At 44.0% G+C, this 12,320-nt stretch overlaps 1 protein-coding gene across 4 annotated transcripts in view; it reads left to right on the top strand.

Moving 5' to 3' along the window:
- The first annotated feature begins 7,616 nt into the window (after positions 1 to 7,616).
- MOSPD1 (motile sperm domain containing 1) overlaps positions 7,617 to 12,320 on the top strand; it is a 35,889-nt gene continuing 31,185 nt past the window's right edge. The window contains exon 1 of one of the 4 annotated variants that reach the window (XM_072627385.1): positions 7,617 to 7,835. The gene's annotated coding sequence lies outside the window, so the exon portion shown is untranslated. The remainder of the gene's footprint in view (positions 7,836 to 12,320) is intronic. The other 3 variants (XM_072627386.1, XM_072627387.1, XM_072627388.1) reach the window with 3 other exon arrangements.

The raw sequence follows: 12,320 nt of genomic DNA, 5'->3' as shown, positions 1-12,320 counted from the left end.
AGGAGCATTCAAAACAAGAGTCTTTGTAAAGAAGTATTTCCTGATGTGATCAGGACATGTGTGCTCATTTAAAAAAAAAAACAAAACTCCATGGGTTCTAATTCTTTTAAGTCAAGTATTCTTTCTTCTGAGTCTGCAGGAAAGGAGGGAGGTGGGAATGTTTCAATAATTTCCTTTGACATCTGATTCCATTTTATGTACTTCCTTTGAAGGTTTATAATTAAGTTTACTCAAAACTGTAACTAGGGTGGAGCCACCAAGGCTTTGTCCCAGGATGGGAAATTTAAAGGGTACTGAGAATACTACTGCTTGGCACAGTACTTTGCACCTAGTAGGTACTTAATAAATGTTTATGGAGTGATTGATATTTGAGTACTGTCCCAGGGAGAGCTTCTTCTCCTGTCTAGCCCTACTCCTAGTAGTGCTTTCCAAATATACTCCCTTTCTTGCCTCCCTACTACCCCTATGTATGAGGCAGCTAGGTGGTACAGTGGATAGAGCACCAGTGCAAGAGTCAGGAGGACCTGAGTTCAAATCTTACCTCAGACACTTGACACTCACTAGCTGTGTGACCTTGGGCAAGTCACTTAACCCCAATTGCCTCATCCTGGGTCATCTCCAGTTATCTTGATGAATATCTGGTCACTGGATTCAGATGGCTCTGGAGGAGAAGTGAGGCTGGTGACCTGCACAGCCCTCCCTCACTCAAAACAAAATCAAGTGCAAGTCATGTCATTATTTCTCTGATGGCATGGTCTTCTTTGGCAACGAAGGACCAACACACACTGCCCCTATAGCACAGATGGTAGCTATAGACTTATGTCCTTCCTTTCCCAGTGGCTAGACCTCTGACCCTATCTCTTCCCGATTACGTGTCTCAGGAGCTAAATATCTTTTTAATATTTTTTTTAGTTTTCAATATTTACTTTTATAAGATTCTGAGTTCCAATTTTTTTCTCTCCCCTTTCCCCCCTCCCTAAGCAATTTGATATGAGCTACACATATACAATCATATTAAACATATTTCCACATTAGTCATGTGAAAAAAGAAACAGAACAAAAGGGAAAAACCATGAAAAAGAAAAAACAAACAAAAAAAAGAAAATAGTATGTTTCGATCTGCATTCAGACTCCAGAGTTCTTTCTCTGGATGTGGATAGCATTTTCCATCATGAATCTTTTGGAATTGTCTTAGATCATTGAATTGCTGAGAAGGGTTAAGTCTATCAAATCAAACAATGTTGCTGTTACTGTGTACAGTGTTCTCCTGCTTCTGCTCATTTCACTCAGTATCAGAGGAACTAAATTTCTACTAATAGCTCTGAGTTTCCCTGTGTCTCCTAGCCTTTACATCCTTCTTCACAATATATTGGACTTTTCCTATTTCTTCTGATTCCATAATGAATCTCCTACATATGCTTTGCCCTCAAAATGTCCCCCTTGGCACATAGTCCTGATCGCCAGAAGCTTTTCCTGGCCTGAAGAATCCATCTTTGAAACAGAGGCTCAGCTAGGACTAGAGAAAAGTTGAGAAGAGGGAGGTGAGAAGCACACTATTCCTTCAGACAGCCCAACTCTTTCATGAAGCTTCCCTTGTTTCTCCTCCTCCTCCTCTGAGTTAAAAGTCATCCCTCCCTCCTCAGATTTCTAATAGAAGTTTGGGCCCCTCTTAGGCACTTATCTCACTATGACCTACACCATTATTATTATTTTTGATTGTGGCACTACCATTCATCCAAACTCTCATGTTTGCAGCCTTGGATTTATTGCCATTCTTGCCTCAGTCAACAAGTCAGTTAGCAAACATTTACTAAGTGCTTACTATGTACTAGGGCACTGTGCTAAGTGGGAAACAAAGAAAGGCAAAAGGCAATGCCTGCCCTCAAAGAGCTCACTGTCTAATGAGAGAGGCAACATGCAAACAACTCAGTACAAATGATACACACAAAATAAATTGGATATTGTCAATAGAGGGAAAGTGCTAGAACTATGGGGGATCAGGAGCGGTTTCTTGCAGAAGATGAGACTTTAGCTGAGATATGAAAGAACCCAGGGAGCCCAGGAAGAGGAGATGAGGAGGGAAAGAGCCTTCTAAGCACGGGAGACAGAATGTGAAAATGCCCAGAATCAGGTGATAGAGTGTCTAGGGAGAGAAATAGTAAGGAGGCACTTTCTCCCTTGTCTTTCATATCAATTGAATTACCAAGTACTGTAGAATTTCACTTCCATCAATATTTGCCCCTCTGTCCCTTCCTCGATTTCCATTGCCACCTGTTCAGGTTCTTAATTTCCTATGGGTTTTTCTGCCACCAATCTCTCCTTCCTTCCAATCAGCCTTCCATGGGATCTTCGATTTAAAACTCAAAGGGAGCTCAGAGGCTACTTAGTCTGATTCACATTCCACCTACATCCCCAACAAGTGGTTATTCAGCTTCTTCCCGTTAGAAGACATCATTCTATAGGCAGCCCAGTTCACTTTCAGATAGTTCTAATCAATCAGAAGGTTGTTTCTTCTATAAACCCTAAATCTGCCTCTCCACAGCTTCCACTACTGCACTGAATTTTGCCTCTTGAGGTCAAACAGAACAAGCCTAGTTTCTTTTCCACAAAATAGCCCTTCAAGTACTTGAAGATATTTCTCATGTTCCTCCTAAGACTCCTCCTGACTAACCATCCTCAGTTTCTTCTAATGAACCTGTTGTGCTGTATAGTTAGCAGTCTCCTCACCATCCTGTTTGCTCTCTCTCTCCTCTGGATACTGCTCATCCCTTGTAAAATGTTGTGCCTAGCACTGAATGAACACAATGCTCCAGATGAGAAAACTGAGGCAAACAGGGTTAAGACAGAGTCACACAGCTAGTAAGCATGTGAGCCCAGATTTGAACTCAGGTCTTCCTAATTGCAGGTCCAACACTCTATCCACTGGGCCACCTCAAAACCAACATGGCATTTGAAGGTAGTAATGATCTTTCTTCTATTTCTCTTTCCCTTCCCCCAACACACAGTATTAGCATCCATTGGATAAATGATGCTGACACCTAAAGCACAGGTCTAATCACATCATTCCATTGCTTAAGAAACTTTGGCGGCTCTCTATTACCTCAAGGACAAAATGCAAACTATTTGTCATTGAAAGCCCTTCATGATTTGGTTCCAACTTCTCATTTCTGACTGATTTCATATTTCAACCTACTTATCACTCCATATCCATATACAATAGTTTGATTTCATTGGCACTTTCAAGTTTGAAAAGCCCTTTATAAATGTTATTTCATCTGATCTTCACAATAATACTGGGAGGTTTTTTTTTTATAGTTGAGGAAACTGAGGCTGAAAGAGGTTTGATTTGCCCAGGATCACATAGCTAGTAAGCATCTGAGGCCAGATTTTAATTCCATTTTCCTGACTCTAGGCCTGGTGCTCTATCCACTGAGCCACCTAGCTGGTCAAGGGCTCAGACTGCATCTGTAGTTTATACCTTTGTCTCCAACCATTTATATTCATAAGTCCCCAACAGGAAACTGGCCAAGATAACTGGCTAAGGGAGCAATGCTCTGAACCAGAAAGAAATGGAAAGCACAAGAGGCTAGACCTCTATCAACCTCTGCCTCGAAGGTAACAAACCTCACAGTTGATGTCCTGAGGGAGTTAAAGGGGAGATGTTTTTTGCCAGTCCTAGATTAGGAGTCACCAGTCAGGCTAAAAGAACTCTGTAACAAACCTGCTGTTACACACAAAAATAACCTTCTAAGCCAGACGCTGATAGCGAAGGAGGTTGCAGTTGTCCATCAAAGAGCAAGCCTGGGGAATCCATCCATCCATCCAGTAGAGATGCTAAATCCCATGAAGACTAGCTACAAAGTAATCTGCCTGGTCCAGTCCAACAGCAGCTCAATGGCCGAGTGACCTGCTTGGCTCAGTCTGTCATGTGTCGTACCCACTCGCCCAACAACCTGTTCAGTTCAGCCTAGCATCAGATCTACCTTTCCAGCTGAGACACCAAGGAGCAAGGTCAACTGAGCCATCTGTCCAATGAAAATGTCAGGTCGTTGGAGGTCCTGCCTAAAAGTGGAGTGATTCATCCATCACTGGCACTGATGTTTCACCCCATCATGAATTTATTAGGATTCTTCAGAGAAAGAAAGGACATTAGGCCCTGCTGTTCTTGAGTTGTGAGTTGCTTTAGCCATATGTGTTCCCTACTCATGTGCCTTGTTACCATTATACTTTAAGTATCTACTCTTTTCTCCTGGATTCTGTGGCATCTTTGTGGAACAGGTTTCTGGAAGGTATTCTTTGTAGCTACTGGTTTTGCTATGCCATTGAGTAAATGCTTTTTGAAAAAGCTAATTGAGTCTCCTTGCTGATTATTACAGGAAAACACACTGGAGGGGGGCTTGTAAAATACTGTATTAGGTATAGTCTCCCACAGGGGCAGTACTAGAACTTGAGGGAGCAGTCATCCCTCTGAAGAAACAGCTTGTCAGGGTGACTGAAAGTTTTGGGGAGTAATCCAGAGGAGTAGGTTCTCATTCATATTCTCTCTCTCTCTCCTCTCCCTCCCCCCCCCCCCCCACATACATTGTACTTAAGAAGCTATGTTGTATAGTGCATTCAACTGATATGAGTCAGCCTGGGTTTACATCTCACCTCTGATATATACTACAGTTGTATGACACCAGACGCTTCATTTCACTTCTTAATGCCCCAGATATCTCAGAACAATCAGCTGCTGAGCAGGCTACTTCCCTTATGTTTCCAAATCATACTGCCTGCACTCTGACCCTATTCCTCCCACCAGAATTCAGATTCTTCCCCTGTGACCTAAGGCTCTGACAGGGGAACTCTCACTGACCCAATACCTCCCTTTCTTTTGAACTCTGGCTCACTTTTATTTGTTGTCTTTTTCTATTAGAATATAAGTTCCTTGAGAGCAAGCACTATCTTGCTTACTTGCATCTTTCTTTCTAGCACGTAGTACAGGGCCTGGCAAATAGTAAGCACTTAATAAATGCTTTTTCATTCATTCATTCTTTGGTAGAGGAAGTTAACTCACGGGGAATTCCTTCTACCAATGAAATCACTGGTCTTGTACTATGTACGTATAGGAATATATGTATACTATATACATATAGGAATACATGCATGTTATTTACATGTAGGAATATATGTATGTTGTATATATATGTAAATATATAAATATACACATGTGACTATATGTATATTGTGCATACATTTATGTTTACTTATGCAAATTTCCTCCCATACTCCTTGCTATTTTGGTTTGCTAACATATCTTTGCTGCCTAGTACAGTACTGAGCGCAAGGTTGATACTTGTTAAATTGAGTTGAATTGACTGACTGGAAATTCACTTCATTTAGTGAGTCTTAGTGATGGAGGCAGGAGAATGATTTTCCTATGACTTAGTTCTATACATTTGGGCATGGAATCAGGGGAAAGGATAGGGTTGGGGGGAACCCTAAAAGCTTCTGGTTTTGTCTTTGTGCAGCAGAGACCCATCTCTACTTGAGGCAACGGATACAACAGGAGACAAAGCTCTGTACACTTCTGGCCTTGTGAAATGTTACTAAAGCGTACAGCAAATGACTGAGTTTGTGTTCCCTGTCACCAAAGCTTCTCCAAAGCAGCTGTAGTCAGGGTAGGAGGAGCTTTGAGGCAAAAGCTATCATTCAACAAAGGTAAGACTTGCCATCTGTCCAATCAGTCTTAACAGTTTGCAGTTAAATGTCAGTATCAAATATCTGGATTTCCCGTTAGTCTTTATTTGCTCTAAGGCTATAAGAAGGACAACATAGCATAGAGGCAAGAGGCGAGAATTCTGAGCTGCCTCATAGCAAAAGTCACACAAAAGGTCACCTCCCTATAAGCTCATCAGATTGATCAGAAATTAATTAATTTCCCTACAAGTATAATCCAACTCCAATTCAAATTGGGAAACTTTGTTGTAAATAGTTCAGCCATTCCCCAAGACACTATCAGGTAATGTATGCTTATGCTATCTACCTCACTAGGTTACCAGTCATTGACACTTTAGTCTGAATGAGTCAGAAAGGCTAAGCAGAGGTGGAAGGGGTGGTGATTTGTGGAGGGAGTATCCACACATGAGATCACTGGTCCCTTGACACATTAACTATGACTGAGTTTCAGATGTTTTCATGAGAGCCCTAGGGAGAATCCAGAAAACACTGACTATCTGAGGGGAAAGGAAGGGTAAATTAAAGAATTAGTCCTAAAAATATTTAAAATTTTTTTAGAATATAAAAGAATTAGTCTTTATATCTCAATATACTAATTTTCCTTCCCCAAACCTCTTTCAACTCAACAAGGATTTATTAAGCAGGTAGTGTGTGCCAGACACTGTGCTTGGTGCTGAGGACTACAAAGAGCCTCTACCTTCAAGCAGGTTACATTCTCAGGAGGGAGGATGAAAATATGGAAATAGAAAACATATACCAAGTAACTATGAAGTAACGGAGTTGAGGGAGAAGTGTTAAGAATTGGAGTGCTCTACATACCACTAACATCTGCACTTCCAGGAGGCCTCTTTCACCCTCCCAATGGCCAGTGCCCTCATTTCATCTATATTTCATGTTTGTTTATCTGTGACCACTACCCCCCCAAGATACTACCCCCAAGAAAACAAGCTCTTTGGAGGCAAGAACTGCCTTCTTTTGTCTTTGAATGGCATCATATCTGGCACATTGTTGTTCAGTGGTATCTGACTCTGTGATTCTGTGTCCGTGGGATTTTCTTGGCAAAGATACTGCAGTGGTTTGCCATTTCCTTCTCCAGTGGATTAAGACAAACAAAGGTTAAGTGACTTGCCCAGGGTGACACAGCTAGTGTCTGAGGCCATATTTGAACTCAGATCTTTGACTCCAGGCCCAGCTACTGAGCCATCTAGTTGCCTCCATCTAGCTCATAGTAAGCATTTAATAAATACTTGTTGTTGACTGAATTATCCTGAAGTACTTAAGATATTTGGTTAGTCTTCCACAAAGAAATATTTTCTACACTAAGGTACTCCCACAGAGGATACCAACAGAGGATTTTACCACAAACAGGTTAAACCTGCATTCTGCTGGACCAGTTAGCTTTTGCAAAAACAACACCAGACTAGGTCAAGAAGGCCATGACCTGGTGAGATGAGAACAGATTGAGGACCAGAAAGACCTTGTATTACAATCCTGGCTCTGTCACTTACCTGTGTGACCTTGGGCCAGTCTCTTCCCCCCTCTGGGCCTCAGTTTCCTCATTTGTAAAGTGAGGTAACTGGGTTAAGATGATCTCTAAAATTCTTTTCAGTTCTAGATCTCTGATCCTATGATCTTGCCACTTCTCTCTGTTCCTCAGTTTCCTTATCAGTGAAATAAGGGAGCTGGGCTAGATGACGTCTAAGATGCCTCCCAGTGCTTCAGCTATGCTCTCCTGGCTTCCGAGGCCTAGATTGGGGGACAGCTGCGGGGGAAGGGCTGGGGCTCACCCTAGTGGTCTGGGGGAGAGGGTGGCGACAGAAGGGAGGTGGCTGCTGGCAGAAGGCTGGAAGGTCGGAGGCCAGGTGGGCAGACGAGGCCCCGCCTCCTCCCCTCCCCCCGCCCCCGCCCCCGCCCCTCTTGGCCTGCTCGGGGAGTAAGTAGCTCCGCCCAAGGCAAGGGATCCACCGAGTCCTCCGCTTTCCCAGCAGCCAGTGCAGCCCCCCCACCCCCCCCGCTTGGGTGACAAAGGACTGGGAGCCCTGTCAGTTGTCGCCTGTGTCGCTGCCGTCGCTCAAGGAGGGGGAGGGACCGAGCCCGAGGAGCCGCTGCTGTCCGAGGTGAGAGTCTCCTCCTTCCCGGAGCCCGCTTCCTCCAGCAGGGAGGGGGTGGGGGGTGGGGTCTGGAGTTACCCCTCTCCTCCTCCCCTCCCCCGACCACAACAACAACCACACACAGCAACCCCCTCCCAGTCAGGACGCCCCCCCGCCCTCCGTCGGCTCTCGCTGTCCCGACTATGTGTGTCCGTCCGCGCAAGCGCGAAGCCCCGCTCCCTCTGGGCAGACCTTCCCCCCCCCCCACCCCAATGAGGGGGCTCTGGTTGTCTTGTCAGTCTCTCTGGGCTGGGGTTGGGGCAAGGAGACTGGGCTGCCTCGACGGCCGGCGGGCGATCCGAGGGAGCTCGGGGAGGGCACTGCTGCCAGAGAAGTCAGTGGCTCGCGTGGCATCGAAGGGAGGGAGGGATGGAGGAGGGAGGAGGACGGAAAAGGGTACTCGCCTCCAGTGGCCCCCATCTGGGCTCTTCCTCTTGCTCATCCCCTTTCCCCTCCCACTGCCCCTGCGCCTGGCATGGTTGGCAGCCTTGACGTTTGAGAGACAAGACTGTGGGGGTGGGGGGTGCCTGGGCTGGGAGGGAAGTATCAGAGAAGGGTAGGGGATAGTACATGAGCCCCCAAAGATAATCGGATGATGGGGGTGGGGGGAAGGCGTGGACCCCCTCCACCTTCTGGGACCTCCAGGGCAGCGCTGGAACTGTGCACAGCTGTAAACAAGCTCACGTGATCTGCCCATGTGGAACCGGGGTAGAACACTGGATTGAAGAGTGGGTCTGGGGCATGTTTACTGGGGCGCCCTAACTAGGGGCTGGAGGGTTTCTACCTTTGGCTCATGGGGCTGGGCTCACTGCTATGAAGTCACTTTCTGTAGGATCATAGGCGGAGAACATCTTGTTCAGTGCCCTGGACACTTTATAGAGGAAGAGACAGGAATGGACAGGCTAAGTGACTCACCCAAGGTCACACAAGTAGTAAATAGCCAGGCTCCAGTACTCTTTCCACTACTTGTCACTACTTTACTCGACCACTGAACCATAAAAAGCTAAAGAAACTCAGTTCCTCCAGGGCTAAGTTGAGGGGGGGGGGGGGTGTTGAGGGAGAGGAAGGGGGAGGTGAAGGGAAAGAAACCAACGATCCCCTGACTCCAAGAGGGGAAAGGGGGTTAAGGCTTGGAAATTTTCATTCATTTTGCCATGCCCACAGAAGCATCCCAGCGGTTGGAATTCCTACTCTTAGTGAGTTGGAAAACTGTTTCTAAACTAGTAATCACTCATTTCTATTTCACTTTGAAGATTTACAAAGTTCATCCCCCACAATAACCCTGTGAAGTACGTGGAGTAAGTATTATCTCCATTTTATATAAGGAAACTGAGGTTCTTCAGGGTTAAGTGACACACGACTATTTTAAGTATTAGTATATTGGTCTATTTATTTAAACACCTCAGGAGTCAGAGGACCTGAGTTCAAATCTCCCCTCTGCTATTATCTGTGTGACCTTGGACAAGTCACTTCACTTCCTTGGACTACAGTTTCCTTTGTAAAATATTGAGTAAAATATCTGAGATCACTTCCAGCTCCAGATCTGTGACCCTATGGGACCATTTATTAGGGGGTCTACTATGTTTCAGGTCTGGAGATACAAAGCCAAAAAAAGAGACACATTGCCTGTCCTCAAGGAGCTTACTCTATACCTGGGGTCGGGGAGGGCGGGGAAGGCAACACTTAGCAGCATGTACATATTTACGTGTACATGTAAATAAGAAAATACAAAACGACTTCAAGAGTAGAATGGGTAGAGCATTAATAGCTGGAGGACTTAAGAAAAGCACTTGAGCTGAGTTGTGAAGGGAGCTAGTGCTATTTCCAAAGTACCAGGCTGCCTCCCTGCTAAGGGATTTCACCTTTCTCTTATGGTATATATCAAATGGAGTTGTTCATTTGGGGTTTTCTTGGCAGAGATACTGGAGTGGTTTACCATTTCCTTCTCCAGCTCATTTTAGAGATGAGGAAACTTTTTGAGGCCAACAGGGTGAAGTGACTCGCCTGGGGTCCCACAGCTAGTAAGTGTCTGAGGCCAGATTTGAACTCAGGAAGGTGAGTGCCATCCCAGTACTTTATCCACTGTGCCACCTAATTGTTCATCAAATGAAGATGCGCCAGCAACTTTCATATGGTTACAATAATTGGTTTAAATGGAAAGGGAAAAACAGAAGCTTAGTTGTGTCTTTTGAGGATTACTTAGTCACCAATTAGGATGCAGAAATGAGCCAGTGGTGATTTTTTTGTTTCATAGAAATGGCAGATGATCCCCTCAGTAACTCAGTATGTGTACCCCATCCCATATAGAGCTGATTTAGAAGCAATTGTCAGAAAACAAACTCAAAAGTTGTGTGTGTGTGTGTATAACTATCCTGTTAATTTCTGAAAATAATTTATATCATTTCCCTTTTCAAAACATTTATATGGTAGCATTAAGATAGCCTCATTTATACCTCATTTTTAAAAAATTGAAATTTTAACAGAACATGAGCTTGTCAACATGGTACAGGGTCTGTTTCAATCCAACTTGGTCCTGAATTAAGTGGAAAAGTGGTTATTAGTACTTGACATCTAATGATATACTTGCAATCCATGAATGAGTTTTAGAAGTGTTTGGGCTGCACAGGGCTTATAAACATGAAATAAGATGTTTACAGTTGAAAGGAGCCTCAGAAGCCACCTAGTTCAACCTCTCACATTTTACAGCTGAGGAAACAGAGTCCTAGATCGGGGAAGTGACCTGCCTAAAGTCATGCGGATAATGGAGCATCAGATCCAGGCCTCAAGCCTAAATTCTCTGATTTGAGCCAGCATAGTATGTTCTGTATTCCAGTGCTTCCTGGATGGGAACAGTAGCTATCTAACAAATTGCTACTTTGTACTTCCAGAGAGTGAGGCTTAGAGCAGTGATTTGTAAACTTTTTAGAGTTGCAATATGGTCCACTTCCACTGAAGTTCTCAGTCTGGAGGAGCTGCTTGGTTTGCTGAGGCTGAGGTTGTTGGAGTGCATTGTGAGCTCTGGTGAGTCCTACCAAGCTGGAAAGGTTTTAGACACAGGCTTGGTGACAGACTGTGTCCATCATCTCAGGACCAGCCGTGATAAGTTGGGAAAAGCTTCTCAACAGGTTGGTCACACAGCGATGAAATGTTGAGCCAAAGTGGCTCATAAAGACTGCTTGGGGATTCGTGGAGGTTTTGGAGTCTGTGTTGCTGACAGAGCCCATGCTGAGAAGGCACAGATCCTTGAAGTTTGAATTGTAAGCTCCTTGAGGGCAAGGACTATCTCATTTCTGTCTTTGTATCTTCAGCATCTAGCACAGTGCCTGGCACACAGTAGATGTTTAATAAATGCTTGGTGATTGCTTGATTGGTGACATTTTTTACCCCTTCCTAAAAGTACTTTACGTTTTGAAAATCTTCACACAGTTGCAGATATTAAAGATAAATTGGAGTGTTAAAACCAAAGTGGAAAATTAAAAAAAAATAAGCCATGTGTTTTTAAAAGTACAATGTTGGAGCAGGTAGGTGGTACAGTGGATAAAGCATTGGCCGTGGAGTCAGGAGGACCTGAGTTCAAATCCAGCCTCAGATACTAGCTGTGTGACCCCAGGCAAGTCATTTAACCTCAATTGCTTCCAAAAGAAAAAAAAAAGTACAGTGTTATAGGAGAATTCCTTTTTATTATTTTAAAATGTATAGTATTCATCCTTTACATTTTGAATGTGATTCAGTTTCCCTATATGTAATTAGGCAGTACTGAACTTGGATTGAGTAGCTGATAGATGACCAATATTCTATAGTGGTATAAAAATGTTAATATGTAGTGTAGCATTATGGGCAATTTTCAGACTTAATGTGTACATTATTTATTACTTGCAGAAGTAATGATGGTACCCAAAGCAAGATAACACATTTATAAACACACCATCGGTCTTATTCTTTGTAATAAATAGAGGAATTCATAGGCTTATCACTTTAGAAATCTAAGAGAGTTCTAAGGCCATCTAGTCCAGACTTCTCATTTTATAGAGGAAGAAAGTGATTCCCAGAGAGAGGAAGTGACTTACCCAAGATCACGCAGGTAGGGAGTAGAAGGGCTTAGATTTGAAGCCAGGACCTCTGACTCTAAAGTCAGCCCTCTTATTTACTGTACTAGGCTGCCTTCCCCTTGGTATTCCCTGTAATTCCTACAATTTGTATGTTCGTCCGTTGCCCAAGAAGACCATGCCATCAGAGAAATAATGACATGACTTGCACTTGACTTTGTTTTGAGGAAGAGAGGGCTGTGCTGGTCATAGCTTCACTTCTCCTCCAGAGCCATCTGAATCCAGTGACCAGATATTCATCAGGATGACTGGAGATGACTCAGGATGAGGCAATTGGGGTTAAGTGACTTGCCCAAGGTCACACAGCTAGTGAGTGTCAGGTCCTCCTGACTCCTGCACTGCACTC

This window comes from Notamacropus eugenii, chromosome X (assembly GCF_028372415.1).
Source record: "Notamacropus eugenii isolate mMacEug1 chromosome X, mMacEug1.pri_v2, whole genome shotgun sequence".
Lineage (NCBI taxonomy): Eukaryota > Metazoa > Chordata > Mammalia > Diprotodontia > Macropodidae > Notamacropus > Notamacropus eugenii.
This window is presented reverse-complemented; position numbering and strand designations above follow the sequence as displayed.